General features: G+C 39.2%; 1 protein-coding gene across 4 annotated transcripts in view; it reads right to left on the reverse strand.

The window, feature by feature from the left end:
- The window catches only part of mid2 (midline 2), a 150884-nt gene that overhangs the window by 95151 nt on the left and 34702 nt on the right, over window positions 1-21031 (reverse strand). For 2 of the 4 annotated variants that reach the window (XM_005806786.2, XM_023328673.1), the window contains exon 1: window positions 5915-6214. The exons of 1 other annotated variant lie outside the window; for it this stretch is intronic. The gene's annotated coding sequence lies outside the window, so the exon portion shown is untranslated. Of the gene's footprint in view, window positions 1-5670; window positions 5838-5914; window positions 6215-21031 lie in introns of those variants that run through there. One more of the 4 variants, XM_023328675.1, reaches the window with a different exon arrangement.

Genomic DNA, 21031 nt, shown 5'->3' on the forward strand with positions numbered 1-21031 from the left:
TACAGCAAAGTTGCTCATCTTCATCCTCTGTCGGTGTTGGAAAAAGATCATTTTGGAAATGTTGGCAGCATTTTGGGAATCTCGGAGATAGAGTAGTGATAATTTTTTTCTAGAGCAGGTACATGGAGACATCTGTTTTTGCAGCTCTAGAAACAGCTAAAATAAGATGATAGTTTACCAGTTGAAGGCCTAAACTCAATCACTTTGGGGTTTAATAAAGAACAGTCACACCCTATTTGACAGTCACTGCTTTTCTGCTTTCTCACACAGAAACGTTAAAATGCTTGCACTCTCAATAGGAAGTTTGGCCACCTAGTTTAAAAAAAAATACATAAATAAATTAGGGCTTTGTGGCTAATATAAAACAGACAAAAAGATTTTTAATCTTGTTGCAAAGACTGAGTTTTACCTCAACACTTTAAAACCATCAACGTCCCAGGCTGATTTTGTTTTTAAATCCCTATATTTCTGATTTTATATTCCATATATACTGTGTGTGTATATATATATATATATATATATATATATATATATATATATATATATATATATATATATATATATATATATATATATATGCACAAGTGTCCATCAAATGTGGCATATACCAAGGAGATATGCTCTGTCCCCGCTACTATTCTGCATAGGCCTGAACCCCCTCAGCCAAATTATCAACAAGACTGGCTATGGATACCGACTCAAAAATGGGGCCAACATCAGTCACCTTCTCTACATGGATGACATCAAGCTGTATGCCAAGAGTGAGCGAGACATCGACTCACTGATCCACACCACCAGGATCTACAGCACAGGCATTGGGATGTCATTCGGACTAGAGAAGTGTGGTCGGCTGATCACAAAGAGGGGGAAGGTCATCCGCACAGAAGGGGTCTCACTCCCAGAAGGAACAATAGCAGACATAGAGGACAGTTACAAGTACCTAGGTATACCACAAGCAAATGGCAACCTCGATGAGGTCACAAGGAAAGGAGCCACAGCTAAATACCTCCAACGAATAAGGCAAGTCCTGAGAAGCCAGCTCAATGGCAAGAACAAAATCCGTGCGATAAACAGCTATGCCCTGCCAGTAATCAGATACCCTGCTGGAATAATTAGCTGGCCAAAGGAGGAGATAAAAGCCACTGATATTAAGACTAGAAAACTACTAACAATGCATGGAGGATTCCATCCCAAATCCAGCACCCTGAGACTATACACGAGCCGCAAGGAAGGAGGCAGAGGACTAGTGAGTGTGAGAACCACAATCCAGGACGAAACAACTAAGATCCATAAATACATCAGGGACAAAGCCTCAACAGACAATGTGCTCAGTGAATATCTCAGACAACAGGAAACGGAGGTTAAGGTGCCAGAGATACCATCATGGGAGGACAAGCCCCTACATGGGATGTACCACCAGCAAATAACCCAAGTGGCTGATATCAGTAAATCCTACCAATGGCTGGAAAAAGCTGGAGCTCAAGGACAGCACAGAGGCCCTCATCCTGGCCGCCCAGGAACAGGCCCTAAACACCAGAGCAATAGAGGCCCAGATATACCACACCAGACAAGACCCAAGGTGTAGGTTGTGCAAGGAGGCCCCTGAGACAGTCCAGCACATAACAGCAGGGTGCAAGATACTGGCAGGGAAAGCGTACATGGAACGACATAACCAAGTTGCAGGCATAGTGTACAGAAACATCTGTGCAGAATATGGACTGGAAACCCCGAGATCAAAGTGGGAAACACCCCCAAAGGTGACGGAGAACGCCAGAGCTAAGATCCTGTGGGACTTCCAGATCCAGACAGACAAAATGGTAATGGCGAACCAACCAGACATTGTCGTAGTGGATAAACAACAGAGGAAAGCCGTTGTGATAGATGTAGCAATACCAAGCGACTGCAACATCAGGAAAAAGGAGCACGAGAAACTAGAGAAATACCAGGGCCTCAGGGAGGAACTGGAGAGGACCTGGAAGGTGAAGACCACAGTGGTGCCTGTGGTCATCGGGGCCCTCGGGGCAGTCACCCCCAAACTGGACCAATGGCTACAACAGATCCCAGGAACAACATCAGACATCTCAGTCCAGAAATGTGCAGTCCTTGGCACAGCCAAGATACTGCGCAGAACCCTCAAGCTCCCAGGCCTCTGGTAGAGGACCCGAGCTCAGAGGATAAGAACCACCCGCGGTGGGTGAGAAGGGAATATATATGTGTGTGTATAAAGAATAACACAAAGGGGGAAAAAAAAATTTAAACAGTCAAAAGTCTTTTAACGGACCCGTGCCAGCTGACTGAGATGATTTAGTAGACCTGCTGAGAAGAATTAGTGGAATATCTCCTTTCTAGATTTGTTGCACAAAGCTGGAATAATGTCACTAATGGCAAGGCTTGGAGCAGAGGGCAATGATTTAAAACCACAAGGAGTTTGAATGCATAACTTCTACTGGTATGTGCCTTGACTGCATAAAACTGTCCACCCACACAGATTAACTGTATTTGGGTCCCAGTTGCTCCTGCCGTGACGTTCGAATATTATGTTGTAAAGATATTACTGGAAGCTATCAGAATGGCCACCTGAAAGTTTCCTTCATGTAAAGGGAAAGATTTTTGGGGGAAGGACGTTTTAATGTCAGATGGAATTAGAGATCAGACTCACGTTATATCTGAAATCAAGATGAAAAAGGTCTTGTCAGAGAAAAGGTGGCCTAACTTGAATTAATTAATGTAGATGACAGGATTTTCCTTCAGATTTAGTGTGCAAGGACATTTGAGGACATAATTACGTGTGAAAAAGACAACTTGATTTATGATCTGACAGAAACCTGAAAACAAAATGCCAAACTACGATACATGCCATAAATTATTTAACAGAACAAAGAGGGAAATCAGAGATATTTTTGACAGCCGACATTGTGAAGAGTAAGGACGTACTGCTTTGAAACTGACTTTTCACTACCTCATTATTTTCTGATCCTTTGTTATAGAAATGTACAAAGACGTCAGCTGGGTACAGGGATCGGCCTATCTTTTGTTTGATTGACTATGACCAATAATCAGCTGCCCTCTCTCTTGAAAAGCTGATCTTTGTTCAGTGATCACATAAAATGTAAGAGCTACCAGACTATGATGAACAGAAACACTTTTCACTCTGAGAAGAAGAATAAGAATAAAAAGACTTGTTAAATGGAAATTGTATTTTGTTCCACATGTTGAGACATGTGAGTCAATCAGACCAAGAGAAATCAAGAGGGAAAAAGATGTCCAGCAGATAACAGGAAGGTTGAACGTAAAGTTTAATTGCTTTGTTTTATATTTTTGAGGTTCTAAGTTATGCTTGTCATTGCAGATGTTCAATTTTGAAATGATGGGAGCCTACTGGAAATCTGATCAATAAGTTGCTACTTTCTCTTACACTACACAAAGAGTTTTTTTTAACAATAAACACCATAGATCACTAACATAAGATACAAATATGTCAACACCAAAACAGTCTGTTTTGAGATGTTCTAAAACACGATTTAGTGACAGATCAGGGCAAGAAGATTAGGCATTGCGGAAGATTTTCTTTCAATTTCATATATTCGAGATCTTAAAGAGAACTATAAACCAATTCAGTAGGTCATGATTCACTTTTTATTCTGAGTGAATATATGAGCATTAATGTACAAAAGGAAAAACCAAATAGGTTGTTTTTAAAACTATTACAATTCTATAGAGGAAAGCGTGACTATACCTTGGGGCTCTAACAGGAAACAACACCCACTTTTCCTTAGGGTAAAGACAGAGATGGATAGAATGAGACAGGAGAGAGGAAGGGAGGAGGAGCGGAAAGGGACCACAGGAAACAAGCCTATAGATAGAAAGACGGTCAGTAAAGCGAATGTATGGCATTTGAAGGTTTAAGCAGCAGCCTGGAGCATCGATTCTGCTCTTGTCTCTTTGAGATGGGAGCATCCGTGAGTGTGCTGATGTGTAATCAGTCTGATGAGATGTGTTGTGTAATGGTATGAGACAGTAAGCTTCCAGACCTCCAGAAAAACATAAGTAGGGAAAGTACTTAAGCTGGTGCAGAAATGCACTGATAGTGGTTTTCCCAGCCGATACCAAAACTCAGATTTTACACTGCAATCTGATACGCCAGTTAAATTTAATCAGATTTTTTATCTTAAGAACTAAATATACATCAGGTTCTTTGACAGAGATAGTGTTAACACCGACCAGAGAGGCTCGAGCCAATCTCTGGTTGACTGATTGTGGTGCATCTTCGTCCCAGTGTACTGACAAAGCATACACTAGGATGACTGGGTTTGAATCTTAGTTCATCTTTAGCACATTGTGCTCAAACAGGTGCCACAGACACAATTAGAAAGAGAAATTGGATGAGTTATTGATTCAGAAAAAGGTGACTGCCAACGAAAAACCAGACATTTTACAAGGCCAACATTATCAAATAACATGAGAGGTTAATGCTTCCCGCCGTGCAGCACATACAAAGGGACTCAAAGCAGCATGAATAGCAATAGTGCTCCCTCACACCATCAGCTGAGCTCAGCAGGATTAGCAGAGCTCAGTTGAGTTTTATGTTTGGCATTCAGCACAAGCCACAGATAAATTATAGGTGACACCTCAACACCTCTATGACAACTTTGTGCATTTTATCACGATTTGACACAACCTTAATTTTGGGGAAGCATAGCTCACTTCACTGTTGCAGAGAAGGTATTGCAGAAGTTTTCTTATTTCTATAACAGCAGCATCATGCTGTGGATTTGCTTTTCTACACTAGTTGAAGATAAGCACAGTTTATGGGAAGATTGTTGAAATTGAATACATGGTAATTCTGGGAGAAAACATGGTAGAGATGCCAAAAAGATGGGCGGAGGTTCACTTTCCTGCAGGACAATGACTCCAAATGTACAGCCATGGCCCAGTCAAAGTCCAGAACTAAATCTAACTGAGAATCTGTGTTGTTTTCTATGCAGCCTGGCTGAACTTTAGATGGTCTGCTAAGAAGGAGCAAAATATCTGTCTGCAGCATAGTCAAGACATGCAGAGCATGTAGAACAACACTCCAAAAAACGTGTCGCTCTGACTGAAGCAAAGGGAAGTTCTCACAAAGAACTTCTCAATCATGCAGTACTTTGTGTTGATCTATCCCACCAAATGTAAATAAAATCAACTGAAGTTGTGGATGTAACTTGTAACAAGTTAAGGGAAATGAAAGTTAAGTGAAATTAAAACTTTTGCAAACCACTTTAGATTTGACTTAAAAAAAAATCAGGATTCTGTGTTAATCATTTTGGTTTAGCAACTCAGAAAAAAATGTGTTAAATCATATATTAGAACAAGGACGACAGTAACACAGTTGTAGTATGTTGGCATTTAAGAAGCAGACAGATAACGCATTAATTTTCATTGAGATATAAGAACCGGACAAAAAGACCAGCTGTCAACAGTTCAGCCAATCGATCCTCACCGGCTTTTGTGCGTCTTTTTATGTCACTGTCATCACCAAAACGAGTGGGTTCCGACAATTGCGCACTTTGATAAACTATTATATAAACAGCAAACATCTCAATTTAAATGTTATTATTTTCAATTATTTTCTCAAATAAAGGGGGAAACAATCAGTCTTTTAAGTTTCATCAGTAATTGCCAGCAGCCTACCTCAGACATGATCGTACGCTTTCGACTAGAGTCCACTCACAAGAAAAGCATAAAGCCAGACGCGTCAAGTTAAAGAAAAATCCCCGCTGACATTGGGAAAAAATAACCACCGGCTCCCGTTTCTATTCCCGGGCGTCTCTCCGCCTGCGTGTGTGCGAGCGCAGCCACAGAGCTGAGCCTCACTTCACACCAAGACCGAGTCAGACACCTCCAAGGGACGAGGGGAGGGGTTTCAGACACCTACCAGCTTTACGTGCCCGACGCGCTGTTCCTGTGACATCTTGGAAGTATCCCGATATGATTTAAGGAGAAAAAAAAATACAGAACTCGGTTAAAGAGCTAGTCTGGGTACCGCAAATGACTCATTTCCTTCTGCTGGAGACCCCGCGTAAAGAACTCCAAAATGACAGCCCCCGGAGCGCTCCGTCTGTCGGCCAGACTCAGAGCAAGTCAGCTGCGCCGCTCCGCCGGCGAAAGCTCCCAGGCAAAGCGAAATGTTCAACTTTGGAAAAAACGAGAGAGGGAAAGAGAGCAAGAGGAGGAAGGGAGGGAGGCGGACAATCACAGGAAAAGCGGCTCCTCCTACCCTCTCAATACAAAACGCAGAAGCAAGCAGATACAAGGTTTCAGCGCGCCCCGCCTGAACTGCGGAGCACAAAGTGTTAACGCCTAGTTAACTCACTGAATGTGTGCTTTAGCAGCAGACTGCGGGTCACAGTTTGAAGTGGATTTATTTAAAGAATTTCGAGGAGTCAGACAGTGAGGTCACATAGGGTTAATTCACCTTCATGGAGCTGTTTTCCACTAAGGATGACAAATGCGGCCACATTTTCGTTTTCCACTTTCTTATTTTGGAAAATGATGTAACCCTGAGCAATAAATGCAGATTTCTAATTAAACATCATAGACTTTTCATTATTATTTAGTAAAGCAGGAAACTAGAGAAATTAGGGCCTTAAATCCTAAATGGCCCAGGGACATCAGTTAAAATATTCATAGATCTAGACTTAAGTAGATATTTCATAATAACAGCAACATAAAGCTTTAATTCTATCACCCATACTTGTGATGTGGAAGGGACAGGATGCATGACATTTCTACATATAACAATGAAATCGGCGAAATTTGTTGTGCATTTGTACACAGTCCCATTTACTGTGATGCCCCTGAATAAAATCCAGTTGCCACCAGAAGTCACCTAAATAGTACAAGGAATCCAGCTGTGTGAAACAGAGTTTACATCTTTAGCTGTTCTGTGAAACAAAGAACATCATGAAGACCAAGCAACACGGCAGACAGGTCAGGGATGAAGCTCTGGAAATGTTTAAAGCACATTAAACAAAATCCCATCTTACAGAGGATTGTACAGTCCATTTTCTGAAAATGAAAGGAGTATTGAACAACACAAAGGCTAAACTGTTTCCATGAACTGACAGACTGGACAATGGAATTAGTAAAACAACAAAAATGCCTGTGGTTACCCAGAGAAGCTGGGTGGTTCAACTGAAATGTTTCAAAAAGAAAGTTTTTGTTGAAGGAAAGCCATGAGATGGCCCATTTAGCAGTGGTGGGTGTTGACAGGATGCTTTACATCAGCAGAGGAAGGGAAGCAGCTCAGAGTGGATAGGAAGATGGAATTTGATATTCACGGATGTTTTCTATTTTATCTGGCTAAGCAAAACAACAGCAACAAAAAAATGTCTTCTCTTTGTAGTACTAAAAAATCTTTAGTCCTACAAAGCTATGGCTCAGTGGGATGAAATACAATTGCAGGTCACACATTTAGGATTTTTAATTGCGCAAAATTTTGAAAACCACGTATACCTTTCCATACTCTTTTTTGCTATGTGCTACTGTGTATTGGTCCATCATCAAACATTCAGTTTGTGTTTGACAGAACATGGAGAAAGTTCAGGAGGTATAAGCACTTTTGAAAAAGGACTATATCCCAGGGCTTTCTTTGAACTTTGTTCTTCTGATCAGCTGTTGATGTTTGTTCTGCCACTTGAACATGTGTGTGTTTAATTGGAAACAATGCAGGGGTTAAGAGGCAGACTGGCCCGGAAATTTGCTGCCGTTTGCCTGTCGTGACCTGCACCTGTCTGACCTGTAACAGCTTGGCACGTATTTCTTTTTTGTGTGTGTCGTCTGATGCTTTGTTGCTGCTTTTGCAGTGAGGTCACCCTTTCAAAATAAACACAGGCACAATATAATATACCTTCAATAGTGCAGACATCTATTATTATTTTACCATGAACATAAAACTATTGTATTGAAGAATGTGTCAGGAAAATAGTCATGTACCAGTGTTTCAACAGCAGCAACGTGAATAGAGCCATTGGTGCAAGGTCTGATTAATTAAGCAGTGTTACTTGCTGACTAGGACAGAGGTTAGACTCAGATTTCTGCTTCTACAACACAACAGGGAGAGCTGAACAGTGCCAGACAAGGTGTGTCCTTACAAGCAGGTGTGTCCTCAGACTATCAACAAGATGTAACCATACAAGGTGTCTGGGGCCCCGCTCACAACCTTTAAGTTCACATCTTGCCATATTTGCCCATCTGTTTAACTTCAAAGTCTCTGGAAACACATTTTAAGACAATAAAACCTGCGTTTTGTCCTCCATATGCAAAACATCGCGTGTGAACAATTAGCTGAACAGCTGTGCGATGAGTTGACCATATCAGGTTATTTCTGTTTGCTTGGCTCTTTTGTTACATATATTAAAGAGCTGTAGTCGTGTTACCAGACAAACAGGTTGACAAAAACTTCAGTCCGATCAGATGATAAGAAAAGTTACGCACAGCTTTGTGAATCCAAGAGACTGACTAAAATTTTCACTTAAGCAGAAGATCAGCAACTTTAAGACTTTTGTTGTGATAAAACACAGAGCTGAGACTGTGCCTTATCTTGTTCTTCACCTTCCTATTTAAGCTGTCTTTGTAAGTGAAGTTATAAAAACAACATGCTGCACTGAGTACACAGCAAGACCAAGTTGTGAGTGAATATTGTGTCTATTCCTGGCAGGAGGTATTTTGAGTTTTAATAGGTCTTTTACCCTTTGAGTCTGAAAGAACGCCTGGCTGATTGACTGTGCAAACTAAGCCTGAATTCAACCCGAGGCACCCACCAGTGCTATCTTCACTTGCTGACCACATGGACATCTGAGTTTTCTGAGCCAGGCAGTGAACAGCACTGAGCAGAAGCTTTTATCATCCGGCACTCTAAATGAACTTGGTGTTTTGTGGGTTGGCGAGCACTAATGTATGTTTACTCACCGTGTTTTCAAAGCACCTCCTTTCTTTACCGCAGCGATAGGTCACAGGATTGCTATTGACATTTTGTTTGAAGCCAGTTTCTTTTTTAATCTCTCTCTTTTTCATTCTGAGCCACTGAGACTCACTTCCAATTATGCTGTAACACCCGTGTGATTACAGCAACCATATTAGCAAATATACGACTGATAGCAATGGATTACAGTCTTAAGATTCTCACTAACAAAGAAACCTTTTGGCTTGGGCAGACTGGAAATGTATGCAGAGAAAGTTGGCAGGTATTGTACTACTTCACTTGACTCATGCTGAGCTTACTCATGGCAATGATAAAGCAGATTCATTTGTCACCTTTAGGGATATAGCAATACAGCCAGTTTATGAGACAAAACAAGACATGATATTGGGCTTAAAAGGGCAATAAAACTACGACTACCAATGGTTTGCCTTAACAAATGAAAAGTGTTTTAAAGAATCTATAATCAGTGCAGAATAATTTATTCTATATTTGACCAGACTGTATGGATTCTGTGCTTGTCTATGTTGGTCCTGAAGGTAAATCGTAGTTAATATGAACTTTTTGTGTTATCACAATCTTAAAGTGGGTTTTAACCCTTCTTTGTTCAGTCAAGAAAATCAAGTTCAGGTTTGACCAAAGTATTTTAGATTTTGAATCGAAGATGATCAAATCCTGGCTAGACTCCTTGAAAACTTGTGCTGTAGGTTTTAACTTTTAGCAGTGATACAAAGATAGAATGTAGATGCTAATCTCAGTTTTGGTAGCACTGGTTACCTTCCTGCTGTGGCACATTATCTTTGTAATGAAAAGTCAGCTTGTCCACATTTCTAGTTTGAGTTGAGAGTTGTTTGGCAGAGCTTTGCATCAAATATTGCTGCCACACATTAAAATCAAAAGTTGCAAGTCTAAACTTGGATCTCACATAACTACTATCAAATGTAGCATGTTACAACTTTTATTAATGAGTTCGTTCTTTTACTGGTTGAATGCCTAAAACAAAGAGACGTACATTAGCCTTTCTAGTTCATACTTACATTATCTACATGCATTTAATATGCTTCACAATTAACTGAAAAGCATGAATGAAGGATTGAAGGCAATCCACATTATGCTCCTGATCCACCTCTGGAGGTAGTCATAAATTCATAATCACTATAAACTGTGACGCGATAACATGATATCACGGAACAAGTGTCATATAATACAAAGCAATAGATCCAGTAGCTGCAGCACCAGGAGTTTGCTGATCCACACAGAGCAGTGACATCATCCAGCGTAAGAAACATGTCGATTAGCAGAATTTGAAGCAGATAAGACACGCTGAGGTTGATACACAACAACTTGCCTAGTACTTAAAGAACTTCATGCAGGCCCACTTTGAGAGTAGGTCTGCATGAAGATTGAGATGCCGAGTTCAGCGCTCGAGAAAATCCTGCACATTAAATGAATGCTGCATGTGTTAGGTCACGCCCCACAAAAATCCACAAAAAGGCCTGGATGATAAGAAAGCTTTTTTGTAGAACTATAATCCAAAAGGGTCCATTGTCATAACTCCGTTTTGCTATTAGTGATTAACAGCACAACAATTAGGAAATCTCACTGGTTGGTCAACTTGCTACTAAAATGAGGTTAAGTCAGACAACAATGAATACCCAAAACGCTGCCTCAAAAATATTAGTTTTTACTGTTTTTGTTCTAATACAGAATAACCAAGTGTTGTCAGTCAGCACAACAATCAGGCTTTACAAGGCAACAACAGGCTTTATTAGAGAAAATAAAGAATTGTTCCCTTTCTTATATCAGAATAGAGTCTCAAACATAAATATAGATGCCAAGATTAATGTACATACCTTCCTCCCAGAAGTTTTAATACAAGTTTTCACTGATACTGCGGTTACATAGTGCAAATCAAGACAGACTTCAATTAGAAAAGCAATTTTTGATGTCTTATTAATAAGATCTATATCGATGATCACCAGACCTGGAATGATATTTAAGTTGTGCAGTACTGTTTGAGCTTTGATGCACCATTTTCCAAGTTTTATTGCAATATTTACATTTACTGACAAATCCATGAAGCTTATAACTTATACATGAGGCACATACATCATGCACAAGTGACAGCAAGGAGGGTGTGTGTGTGTGGAGGGTGGGGGGAATGTTCAGTCTCTTGTCCATCAACAATAATAATTGTGTGCAGGGGAAAAGAAGAAACTCCATCTGACTAACGAAACATTTTTTATCAACAACAGAAGCGAATGTATGCCTGTGATATCTGCACAAGTTCACAGAAGCAGCTCATGTTTGATGGTATTTATATAAGAGGCTCTTTTAGCTAACATTGGCATTAGGAAAAGAGTGATGAATTCATATGAAGGACGAAGGGTAAGTGACAGAATGAGGACAAGCTGAAGGAGTGAGGCTGCTGTTGACAGTAAACCCGTTGGACGACGGAGACTTGGCCTCGCCATTGTGGTGCTGTGGCCCAGGCATTGGGGCAAAGCACATATCAAATTACCATCAGCTTACCAACACTTCTCTGAGTGTGTGTATGTGAGGGGGTGTTCAAGCTCACCACATACACAAACACACACAGAAAAAAAAAATGTTCATGGACGTCAACATGCATGCTGCCATGAAAAATGACCAGTACCATCAAACAGCGTGAGTCCAGAGGATATGCATCAGCTCCTCTCTTTCCTTTTTCCTCTCCCAAAGCCCACTGCTCATCAGAGACTCATTGTACTCGTCTGTCTGTGTGCTGCAAAATGAGGTGATCAAGAAAAACACTCAGAAAAAAAACTCCTTAGTTTGCTTTTGAGCACTGAAATCTTTAGGAGCCGAAACCTTAAAGCAGCTGTGTATTGTGGTGGTTTACAAATGCTTTGGAGGCATTTGATCATTAAAGGTTTTGCATTACACTTGGTGTTATAAGCCTCAGATTCACCTGCTGGGCCACAGACACACTTCTGTGAATGTCTTGCATGGCCTTCCACTCTGTGGGAGGCCATTGCTTCTACTTCATTACAGTATCACTAATGTTTAACTGTGAAATATTTAGAGGTGAGTAAATTTCATCACTGCACTTATTGCACAGGTGGAATCCTGTCATGATACCATGTTGGAGTTTTATTTTATACTCATGTGGCTATTGAAGTGTCTAAAACATCTGAATGCAGTGGTTTGGAAGCATGCCATATTTTGGTAGTATAGTGGAAATTTAACACATCATATTTGTTTACGTTGCTGTGAAACACTACAGTGAACATTTTTATCAATTTCTGTGGTTAACAGAGGCATCAGCATTCTAACAACAACAGATTTGTTATCCCATATTAAATTAAAAGAGGTATCTTTGCACCTTCTTATTTGCTATTTAAAATTGTGAAAGTATAAACAGATCAATAAAAACTGAGAAAGCGTAAAAAACGAGTAGCTAAAAACAGATTTCCATTAGTCTCGCTAAGTCTCACCAACAAAGGCTGCAAATACTTTGTTTGCAACGCAATCAAAGCAGAAAATACACATGTAGAAATCTTTTCAAGTGAAAATGAGGAGTTTTTGAATGATGGCATTCTGACATTAATGGTACAGAGAGAGGAGGATTTACCCAAAGAAAACAATAATTAACTGCACAGATTGCAGTCTGTGGTTTTGTGTGCTGTACTGTTGTTAGAAAGTGGGAAAGGTTGCAGTTAATGAACACAGACATGCAGCCTCAAGTAGAAAAAGCTGAATCCATTAATTTTTGCATATCTCGCACTTACTCTAGCATGCACATCAAATAGATTTAGACAGATTTAGATTAGAGCCGCAGTGGGGACGGGGTCAGATCTGATTGATACAGAAAGATTAGATGTGATCTGTCAGAGAATTAAGACCAAGAGACTGGAGTCTGATCAAAAAAAATCCATGTTCAATGAATGGCAACAGCTGCATGAACACGTGTTGTCAACAGAGACAGTGACTTGACTTTCTTATCACAGTTGCATTGCCTTCTTCACCCTTTGGCTCAACACCAAGACAGCTTGGAGCCGAAAAAGACAGACTACTTGTGGAGATATACGGCAAACTCTGAGGACTGATGGCTGCTGCTGCCAATGGAGAGAGAAGCACATTCTTTATGGGGTCATTTGGATGGATATCCCACTGACCCATGCTCTGTGCTGTCATTTGTCATTCAGCACAACAAAAATAACAGACGAATCTGTACAGAAACATGCACAAAGGAAAAAGGAGAATAATTTGAAGCAAACTATGTTCTGATTAAAAGATCACATTTAGTGAATCAAAGGCTTGGTATCAATTTAAGAGAGACATTTTTGCTACCTCATGGAAAGTTCATAGAGAAATTTAATAACATTGCATTTCTTTAAAAGTCAAGATGTCAACAAGTTGCCTTGGTGTCCCATTTCTAACAGTAGTAACATGCTTTGATCACAATATCACTATGCAAAATATTACATACTTCTGCAGACCAAATCGCATATCAATTCATAGAAAATCTGCACAACTTTCTCCATTTAATTAATGTAATTCAAATATTGTGGTCATGTTAACTGTGTAGCATCTGTTCAATGATGGAGAATGCCAAAAGCAGAACATTACATCTGAGGGGACATCGCTACAATAGGGCTACAAGACCATAGCTACAGAATTTAATGTTTTACAAACAATTTTTAAAATGAAGTCGCTTTTGTCTTATTTCAGGCTGGGTGTTGAAGTTAGCAGCACAACACTTTCAATATGAAGCTTGCTTTATCACTACATTGAAAAAACTGAAAGAAAATAATGAGGATGGATATTAAAGGGTGGAAAGGTCAAACAAATTGTGGAGATTAAAACTGGGAGGTTGAAAAGCTCATTTTTGACTTTGGAAAGAGAAATGTTTCACTGCTGCAAATCTGTATTAGTCACTGAATTACTTTCTTTCAAACATAATTAGATCTAAGGTTATATTGGTAGTTATTAAAAAAACAGATTTTAAACACTGCAAAAAAATGAGTCTAAAGCCAGAAAAGTATTATATTATAAATTATTGACAATTTGCTACAACATTTTTAGTGAACTGATACCACAAGAATAGTTGCTGGATTAATAATCTAAAATATATTAAAATATACTAGAATATCTTAGATGTCTCTAAGAGTTAATTGTTTTTTCTCAAAAAAGAAAAATATAAGAAATAACACAAAGTTCTTTGTCTAGTATCACAGAGGATGACATTTGCACATTTTCAGTATCAGACAGAATTTATTACTGAAAATATTTCATGAACACAGACAGTTAGGAAATTATACCAGAAATGAGAAAGTAAGACAATTACTTTCTAATTGGAAATAAAAAAAACATAATTTATGTGTAATAATTCCTGGACCCAAAAAGCTACTATTAGTTGTTTCAGTTTTTCCAGAACAGTTCAAATACGTTCAAATTGTATTAGTCAGGCATTTTGGCACATTTGAGCTCCTAACAGGTTTCTGTGTCCCGATTTGTGCTGTTGTTAAACTTTCTCCAGCAAGTCTTTGAAAGACATGATGTTAAGTTCCACTAGGATGGCTGCTTTTTGGTCAGTTACAGATATGGTATATTATGCAGACTGTGTTGCTCACATTTCCCAGACATGGCGCATGTTGTTTATGATTACAGACATTTGAAATCATCCCTTATCTCAGTCACAGTGGATCAATACAGCCCCCGCTGCTGGGCGCATTTCATTTCTCCCACGGTATAAACCTTATGCATCCTCTGAAAGATTGCCTGCTCAAACTGATAAGTCAGTACATTGGACTGGCTGTAGTCTCAATGACATTTTCTTTCTATTTGGATAGCTCCACTGGGCAAAATCTAAGCGGCCTGCCGGTTCTCAGACTGGTAAATCACAAGAAGGGCAGGAATCACTGAGGGTACTTTTGATCACAGATCACTGACATGATAATCAGTTTCTGCATATAGATCAGAGGCAATGGAGAGGAAATTAAAGTCTCGCTGGTTTTACAGCATATGCTATTACTGATTACTGTTTAACAAAGCTTGCACATCCTGTTGCAGAAGGCAGGTCACTGAGGTAGGAGAGAGGGAGAAAGCGAGGGGAAGAATGAAGACAGAAAAAGCAAAAAGGAAGAGGAGGGATATAGAGAAATATGGGTCAGACAGAGAAAGACAGTGAGAGCTCAATGTAAATGAGAACCTGTAAACATGTACAGACTAATCTCATTATCCCTCCTCCATCCTCCTGGGCCTGTGATCAGATGCCCGATTAAAGCAGGAGATGAAAGAAGAGAGGTAGAGATGGAGATGGAGGTAAGAGTGAGGGAAAGGAAATATAGGACGCCAGAGGTAGATGATAGTCAAACTGAGAGGAAATAAGTTGCAAGTGAGAAACAATGTGCAAGAAAATTCAGTGTATAATACATGTTATCTGAGCAGTTCATTTATGTGAGCAAAGGCACTGCAGTGCACAGAAGGAGCAATAAGTTAAAATAAGCAGAAGCTTAAGCTTGCTGTAGAGATGGCATTATATAAAAAAGGCAATGCCAACTCTAGATTACAACTTAATATTTATAATCATAAACAGAAGGTATCGAAATTTATGCATGCAAATTATATCATTCTTTAGATTGGAAGTTCAATAGGCTGCAAAATTTATAAGAAAAGTGATGCCAATAAAAGGATATGAAAACTAAAATAAGGCTCATTAATCTCCATTGGCTGAATGAATCTCATTTTTTCAGTCTCATATTTCCTGGTTTAGAAGTAAAAGGTTTATATATTTCCCTTTTTTCTTAACCCTTCGGTGGTATTCTGCTTACGTGAACCAGGTTCCATGTTTACTGGCTGAAAAACATGACAAGAAATTGAGTTTTTAGTTTGAGATTGGCTTGGCTTCGTTTTATGATACTTCTGCAAGAGCATGTCAAGCAACATATTGCTGAAAGCGCTCAATAGATCCATGTGTGCAGATATTAATAAAATTGTGTTCAGGTCAGCTGGACTCCAGGGCAATAAAAGTGTGGGAGTTGTAAGTGAGACCATGGTTTGGCAAAAGCAAAGCTAAATGGCTTGCTGTTGTGAGCTATAACTGTTTATAAGGATTCATACTACACAGATTGATGATACCTACAGTAAAGATACATTTTAATGTATTTATTTGAATTACATGTGGTAGAAGCATAATTGTAAAGTGGAATCAATATGAGTCATGCTTTTCTTTTTGTCCGAATGAAAATGTGAAGAGTGCAACATGTCAATGCTCTATACGTGCACTTTATAATGCACATATAGTGAATCGTCATTTGACCTTTAAACATCTTGAAACAAGGCTTCTTTTTTTTCCAAGTTCCCCTGTGCAAAGTGGCTTAGGCTCTGCATTGAGAGCTCCTGAGAACCTTACCACAAAATTTTCACACTGGGTAAAGGATGAGTTTTGACTGCTGGAAGGAGAACCCGCTTCTGACAAGTTTTCTTCCAGGTCTCCCTGTTATTTAGCTCTATCCATGTTCCCATCCACTTACTCTAGATTTCCTAATCCTGCTGAGGAAAACACCCCCACAGCATGATGCTGCCATCACCATGTTTCACAGTGGAAATGGTGTGTGCGGTGGAAATTCCATATTGGCCTCATTTGACCGTAGCACTTTGCTACAGATGTTTACCATGCATTCTTGTGTTGACTAGATACTCATGAGTATGTGACTTCCTGATCATTTACACCAAATTATTTGGGAGTTTCAAAGTCAAGAGAACTGAGTACAAGTGCTGGCTAAAAGAAATTAAACCATGTATGCTCCCCATTAGATGCTGAAAAACACAAGAAAAATACATCTCAGATATATGGGATCTCCCTCAGGCACCAGTCTGTTTATACCTATGGTACACATACTTTGCACACTACAAAAGAGAGGGAAAGAGCGAACTGATTGCTGGCATGAACAGATAGCTCTGCTTCTCTTTCTTTTCTCTCTCTAGAAGACAGAGACAGAGTTGGAGAAGATGCAGGTTGTTTTCTGTTAACGCAGCAGCTGGTAGACAGATATATTTTAGTTCTAACAGAAAGATATTTCTTTTTAATAAGCAAGAAGCTGACAGCCAAATTAAACCAAGTTTTACAGGTAGTGCAGTGCCATTTCACACTTGACATATTTCCCGCTGCTGTTAGACCAGACAGCATGAAATAGGTACTAAAGGTGTAGTCATAACACTGCCTGTGGCTGCCTCTAATAGAGGACTGTTAACATGCTGTTACAATAACAGTAGCCACAGGAAATAAAAGTCACAATCCAGGTAATGGAAAAAAATATATCTTAAATATTTTTCCTGTGGACTGTTCAACTTTTTTTCATTACACTTTGAATTTTTGACGTCACTGACTTTTATTCCAAAAAAAAAAAACATTCATTGCCCAATCCATCTTATCCTTTTCTGTTTTTTCATGATGATTCTGGTTTCTTGTCTTCACAGTTTATCGTCACCTCATCTCAAGTCCCCTTCTCTACTTCCACATCGCGTGTCCCATCCCCCCTCTGTTCCGTCAGAGCAACAGCAGAGCTCTTCATCAGGCAGATGTCAGGCATCTGTCACAGTCCAGGCCAGTCTTGGCATGATTGATTTTTGGCCCACCTGCGTCTCTCGTAATGACCAACTGTCAGTTGTTTTACTGCCTGCCCTCTCTATATTCTGCGGCTGCAGCATCTAGGAGTTAAATCTCTTAGCTCTGACCTACAGTGCATTTTTCCGCTTGTCTTCCAATAAAATTTATGTGGGTATAATGCAGAACCTTCCCGTCTCCCTTGTAATCTCTGCTGAGATTACCTTTGTGTATGGATGTTTCAGGCTAGCAAATAATTTTAAACAAGTGCAAATTTTGTGCAACTTTTGTAATAAAGTTGTTCAAGGATTTGAGTCTACTTGGAAAAAGAAGCTGATATCTCAGTTTTTGAGAAGATTTTAAACCATATGAGAATCTGCACCCTCAAAATGAAAAAATATGAAAGACCTGACATGATATGTTTCTTGAGTGGTAAGATTATTTCATCTTCAGCTGAAAGATTTGTGCTTTCTATTGATTATGAAAAGGCAAAGTCAGAGCTTATCCCAAAACAACTAATAAACAAATGGAGATAGAATGCTTCATAACAAAAATATAAAGGATATTGACTGCAGCCACAGAGATGTTATGATCAGATTTCCATAGACGTCAAATGTCGAAAGCAATAATTACAGCAGATAGTGAGGAGAATCACAAAGTTGCTCTGTCTGTTGCAAATTCAGGTTTTAAACCAAACCTTGCTGGATATCAATGGAACATGTTTAAATCTAAAATGTTGGAAAACATTTGGGAATCTCAGACTTGAATTTAGGATTTACATTCTCTAGGGAATATACACACTTCCATGCCAAACGTATTACTTTATTTGTTTTAAAATATAAGCATCTTGTCAATCAGGGACTGCTGTGTCACAAACAAGGTGCACCTCTGATCCTTCTATAAATAACTATTGACAGCTCCTGGCCAGATATACTGTATGTATATATATTCTTCTCCATTTATAATAGTTCTTAAAGGGAAATCAGAATCACCTAAGATTGTTACATCATATGAACATCTTACAAAAACCAGAAAAGAGACATCGTCACACATCTCTGGCTTATATTTTTCTTATTCCTTGAAATAGCATCCTTTGCATTTGGAAGTTTTTCTTTCTAATTTGCTGCATCTGGAGCCTAAAGGGACATGTTTATTCTCTCAGTGAAAACATAAAAATAGATTTTTTAAAAATAACATTAAATATTAATGTTTTCTGTCTCCCATCATATTGTTGTTGAACTATTGTGGCATCCAAGCTGTTCTCTTCTTGCTACCCCCCAAAGACAGCAGTAATGCTTCTGGGCTGTCTATGTGGGTAAAGATACGATGATCATGGAATGAAACATAACTGGGTTAAGACTTTTCTATGGTGCATGTAAGTTCTTGTCATCATATAAGTACTTCACAATTGCACAATTAGCTGTGATTTGTTTTGCTTCTTTCAGTCTTAATTATGTTCAGTTATCCTATAAAAAAAACTAAAGCCCTCAAAAGCAAGGATAATGTAAATGCACAAATAAAAGCAATAAGAAAACTTCACTTGTTTCTGTGTATGATCCTCAAAATGTACAAGGATGTACAGGTTTACAAATGTTAGTATCAGAGTACGTTAAAGTTATAAGAAATCATAGAAAGAGCAATGACATTAATTTAGGGCTAACATGAGCTGTAACAGGGTGATCATGTTAATGCCTGTTTTGCGATGAATTGTGGCCTTTGTTCTACTTACATTTCTAGTAACTTGAGAATCAGTCCATGTCAACTTGATACGGGGTTATGTTCCAGGTGAAAGAAGGAATTTTTAAAAGAAAGCGTACCTACAAACAATTTAAAGCTTGAAACCACATGAGCACATTCATCCTGACATGACTGGACACTACAAGTGGAGCCTTAAGGGAGAAAGTTTGATGGATTCTTTTTTAGGGCATACAATGTTCTTTACCTGAACTCAATCCTTTGCCTGAGTCCAAGACATCTGATGATTTACCCATGCCAAGAACATGTCCAAAACCTCCTTCATGTCCCTCAGCAGCCGTCACACTGAGTAAGAGGAGCTTCAAACTGGAGGCAGAGTGAATGAAGAGGCACGGCGTCTCCCTCAGCTGTGCTCACCTGGATGTCAAGCCTCTTTGATGAGATGCTGTTCTAGGGCAAGATACAACTTTACATTTGAAGAAGGGGCAAGACCCTATTGTCTATTGCTGTTTGTGTCTTGCAGCCTTTACTCCAATCTTTGTCTTTCCCCATTCCTTATCCTTCTCCTGCCCTGTTTTCATTCTATCTGCCTGATGTGGGCTACAGGCTGTCCAAGGAGAGCTGAGATGCAGCAGAAGGCATCTTTGAAACAGAGATCTGGCAGCAAACCTTTCATTTATAGTGTTGCACCTGGCCAACGAAGGCTTCAGGGTAGTTCTGCTGTCAGGAGGTATTTCACCAGAGATTGGACAAAAAAGTAGAGAAAGGAAATAAAAATGCAAAAAGCAAGAAAGCGAAAGGAGGAAAAAAAGTTTCTTTAACCTATAACCTATTTCACTATAACTATTTCACCTATACTTTCACTGAGCCCTGAAAGGGAGACATAAACAACGATAAATAGAGACATCAGAGGAAAAACAGGCAGAAATGAGCAGAGGAAAGCAAAAGGTGGAGCAGAGTGATAAAAGGACACAAGTCTCAAAGTAGAATGAAGCCTCTTGGAAAGTCATCTCCAAGGCAAAAACACAGAAACGTGTTGAGAAATTGGCTGATTAATTATCAGATAAATAAAAGTACAATCCATACAGCATCAGTGAGCCACCAGGTAGCATAAGCAACACCACTCATCAGTGTGAAAGTTGTAACTGAGGAAACATGTATAAAAACAAGGTATATGTACGTATATATAGCTATGCATGTCTATAAAAGCAAGGTTCTACTAAAATATAGTGACAGTATCAAGATTAACAAATGTGAGTTAGAGTGCTGCATCCCTTTTCAAATGCTGTGTGACTTTTGGTGGGTAGAATATGACACATTTTTGCCAGTATGACACAAGGAAACAGGTTTTTCTACCACTTAACCAACGAGGTTTGTGCGTTCTTCATGGCATCATGACAGAGGATAAACGTTTAAATACAGAGTACACAGAAGAGGGCATGACAAAAGCAAAGGAAGAGAAAAGCCCAGACTATAATCCACCTTTTGGTGAGAGACTTAGAGAGTAAAAGGTTGCAGTAAAAACAATATGCTGGCCCTCAGCATCTGTATAGAAACTAATTGCCTTATTTAATGAAGTGTCTTGTTATGATAAGTGTTGCTGCTGATTGACAAAGTTTTCAACATTCCAAACTCGCTTACGCTTTTCTGAGACATTTAGTCACACATTGTGGGCAGTACAACCCATAATCAACAGTATTCATCTCTGCACTATGACGAAGTATAGGACCTTATTATAGCAATTTCTGTTCATTCAGAATCCTGATTTTGTTTTTTATACCCCAATA

This window comes from Xiphophorus maculatus, chromosome 23, assembly GCF_002775205.1.
Source record: "Xiphophorus maculatus strain JP 163 A chromosome 23, X_maculatus-5.0-male, whole genome shotgun sequence".
Taxonomy (NCBI): Eukaryota; Metazoa; Chordata; class Actinopteri; order Cyprinodontiformes; family Poeciliidae; genus Xiphophorus; species Xiphophorus maculatus.